The sequence below is a fragment of the Humulus lupulus genome, chromosome 9, assembly GCF_963169125.1.
Source record: "Humulus lupulus chromosome 9, drHumLupu1.1, whole genome shotgun sequence".
NCBI lineage: Eukaryota > Viridiplantae > Streptophyta > Magnoliopsida > Rosales > Cannabaceae > Humulus > Humulus lupulus.
The window spans coordinates 46,957,420-46,961,429 of NC_084801.1; the positions used below are offsets into that span (position 1 = coordinate 46,957,420).

The following is a 4,010-nucleotide window of genomic DNA, read 5'->3' on the forward strand; positions in this document are numbered from 1 at the left end:
AAACAAAAATGAAATAAAATAACATTTTTCAACTAAAAATAGCATAAAATCGAAAATAACGAAAACATAAACTTGAGATGCCTCTCAAGGGCGCTGCCGTTAACGTCATTTAGCCAGACACTGACCACTTTCTTAAATTCAACTCAGATCCAAACCACCCATCGTGTCCTCAAGAACCATAGTATCATGAGAAGACGCTCGTTTCTGGATATTGCACATTTTTGGAACTTTCCACCGCTCATGAAAAAATCGAGCTTTCTCACTAAAGATCTTTTTCACTTTATGACGAACTGTTTGCTTTCCATCTTCAACCATAGATTTCTTCTTAGTAAATTTCAGCTTATCACCCTCACTTTCCACCCCATCAACTCTACAACAAGTTGGAACCTCCATTGCTGCGAAACCATTAAATGTTACCTCTTCTTTTTGCACCTGCAACTTCAACTCGCCTTTTTGCACATCTATTACGGCCGTACTAGTTGCTAAGAATGGCCTTCCAAGAATAATTGGCACATTTGTATCTTCCTCCATATCCAAAACTATAAAATTTGCTGGGAATATGAACTTATCGACCTTTACTAACACATCTTCTATGATCCCCCTCAGATGAGCCAATGATCGATCCGCTAACTGTAGTGTAACAGTGGTTGGCTTTGCCTCACCCAAACCAAGTCTTTTGAATACTGATAGAGGCATGGGATTGATGATGGCTCCCAAATCACATAGTGTGTGCTTACACTCAAAGTTACCAATTGGGCATGGGATTGTGAAACTTTCAGGATCCCTCAACTTCTGTGGAAGCTTCCTTTGAAGAATAGCGTTGCACTCTTCTGTCAATGCGACAGTTTCGTAGTCCTCCATCTTTCTCTTCTTTGATAAGATCTCTTTCATGAACTTAATGTTACTGAGCATCTGTTCTAACGCTTCTGCAAATGGGATGTTGATATTAAAACTCTTGAATACCTCTAAGAACTTTGCAAACCTCTTGTCAAGACGATTCTTTTGTAGTCTCTGTGGATATGGAATTTTGATGTGAAGATCTATAGACACTGGAGGTACCACTTATTTTTCTGGAAGATTCTCAGTAACCTTCTCTTCACCTTTCTAATTGTTGTCAATAGTAGGTGCCTGTTGATCCTGCTTCTGCTCAATTTTCTTCTCCATACTTGGCCCCTTATACATTGTTCTGCTCCTCAAGGTAATAGCCTGACACTGTTCATTTAGATTTCCTTTCTAATTCACTTCAGTAGTGCTTGGCAAGTTACCTTGAGCTCAACTTGCCATTAACGTGGCCAACTGTCCAATATGAGTTTCCAAGCTTTGAATTGATGACCTCATTTCTGTCATAAATTAAGTTAACAAATCAGGCTAACCATCTTGTTTTGTTTGCATCGGTTGTTGTGTAGGTCTCAATTGTTGCTACTGAAAAAATCCAGGAGGAGGCCTTGGTTACTGAGGTTGGCTCTGCTGAAAGTGCTGCAGACTACCTTGACCACTTGTCCAAGAAAAATTTGGGTGATTCCGCCACCCAGGATTGTAACTCATGGAATATGGGTTGTTGGAGGGCCTTGGGAAGTTCCCTATTGCTTGTGCTTGCTTTAATAGAAAATTGTTCATATCCCCAAATTAGCACTGTTCAAAAGAATGGGGTCCCCCACATAGTTCACACATCACTTGAGCTTGCATCACTGGGACTGCCACAATATTGTTTTGTAGCTGTTTTGTAAGAGTAGCTACCTGAGAACTAAGCATAGAGATGGCATCAATCTCATGCATTCCAGCCACTCTCTTTGGATTTCCCTTCTCACTAGGCCACTGATAATTGTTCATGGCCATTTCTTCCAACAGTTCATATGCCTCATTGACTCTCTTGCTCATAAAAGCACCCTCTGCTGCTGCATCAATAATGGTGTGAGTAGTACCGCACAAACCATTATAGAAATTTTGGTCTAGCATCCACTTCTCAATACCATGGTGGGAACACTTTCTCAACAAGTCTTTAAATCTCTCCCAAGCATCATAAAGAGACTCACCCTCCAGCTGATAAAAATTATTGATCTCTCCTCTCAACTTAGCTGCCTTCACAGGAGGGAAAAACGTTGAGAGAAATTTCTGAGCGAGGCCATTCCATGTGGTGATCGAATTAGGTGGCAGAGATACCAACCAAATCTTAGCTCGGTCCCTTAAAGAGAATGGAAATTACCTTAATCTGATGGCATCGTCACTAACTCTGTTCATTTTAAATGTCTGAAAGAGCTCAACAAAGTTAGCAAGATGCATATTGGGGTCTTCAGTTGGTAATCCCACGAAATGAACAGTGGATTGAACCGTTTGGAGTATGACAAGCTTGATTTCAAAATTTGGCATCAACAGCGGGTGGTCTGATACAATACTGAACCCCTGTCACAGTAAGCAACACATAGTCCCTCAAACTTCTGGCTGGTGGATTCTGACCATTAGCTTGATCCTCAACATCACCCCCGTTCAACCCATTATTATTAATCGCTGGATCTGCCATGGTAGTCTCAACCCTCCTTTCTAACCTTTTCTTCCGTCTATTCAGTCTATAAGCCTTCTCTATTTCAGGATCAACAGGCACTAGAATAGCAGGGCCTTGGCGTCACATAAACTACCTGTAACCTGAGTTGAGAAAAATTTAGACAATGACAAAATTAGTAAAACTGAAAATAAAATACCAAATTAGAATAAAATAAACTATTTTAATATTAGCTAAAAACAGTCCTCAACAACGACACCAAAGCTTGTTGTGAAAAATCCAACACGCAAGTATATGTATCGTCTTTACAAGTAATAACTCATCTAAGTGAGATCATTCCCACAAGGACTGTAGCTAAGTACCAATTAATTTAATTTTTGTTTCTATTTGGCTATTGATAAATGGATTGTTTAAACTAAATAATCTAAGCAATAAATAATTAACGAAACAATAAACAAGATTCAATCAAGAAATGAAATGTAGGGAAATTAATTTCAATTGCTTCCACTTACTATTTCAATAATGCAAACCAATCTTCTTCTTCTACCTAATGTGATAAAGGATTATAAAATAACCTATATTCTGATTAAGACATATAGATTCTACATTTTAAGGCACTATCCTACATTTTTGAGGCATAACACACACATAATCAGCATTAAGAAATAATCCTAAAGCTACACAAGCCACACAAATACTCTCGTTTTATGTCGAAAGCTATGTTTATTCAATTAGAGAATTCCCAACACTCACATTTCAGATTTTGTATTGAAATCATAAATCATGCATAGGATGGCCGATTAAATACATGTAATAAAAACAAATATGAATAAATCACACATCAATAGAAGAAAAATATTGAAATTGCATTAATCCATTGAAAACTTCAGACAATCTCCATTAAAACCCTAAATTGGAGTTTATCTCATAATCTCCATTGAAATGTTCATAATCAAATCCATAAAAGACATAATAAAAATAAAAAAATAAAAGAGTAGAAAAGAAACTAGATTCGCAGTTGTCATAATTGCTCCAAAGCTTGATCTCGAATTCACTCTTTTTTTTTTGTTTTCTCTCTTCTAAAAAAAAGTCTCCCACTTTAAATCGTGATTTTTCTAATTAAAAACGATGACCTAATAATTTTTTCTCCCCCAATTACTAAAATGCCCTTCTTTAAGTGGAAAATTCGTAAATCGTACGGAAGACAGCGTCGCGGCGCCACTCAAAAATTGGGATTTCTAGAATTTCTAGAAAACGGGCTCGCCGCGGCTCAAATACACCCAAGTGTCGCGGCCCAAATAGTTGCGCCGCGATTCTAATGCGATTTGAGATTTCCACTTCCAATCTGATTTTTGACCTCGTCGTGGCTGTAATGGACACCAGCGATTTGATATCCTACTTTGAACACTTTTAAGCCCAGTTTAGCACTTGTTCTCCACGTTCCATTCCATTTGAACCATTCTTGTGCTTAAACATGAAATCATGAAAAACAAGCATAAATCCACTCTCGACA

General features: G+C 37.9%; 1 non-coding gene across 1 annotated transcript; it reads left to right on the plus strand.

Annotated features, from left to right (window-relative positions):
• The first annotated feature begins 1,966 nt into the window (after positions 1 to 1,966).
• On the plus strand, positions 1,967 to 2,073 carry LOC133802935 (small nucleolar RNA R71). The gene has a single exon (XR_009877678.1). It is a non-coding gene; the product is annotated as a small nucleolar RNA R71 (small nucleolar RNA).
• Positions 2,074 to 4,010: the final 1,937 nt, after the last annotated feature.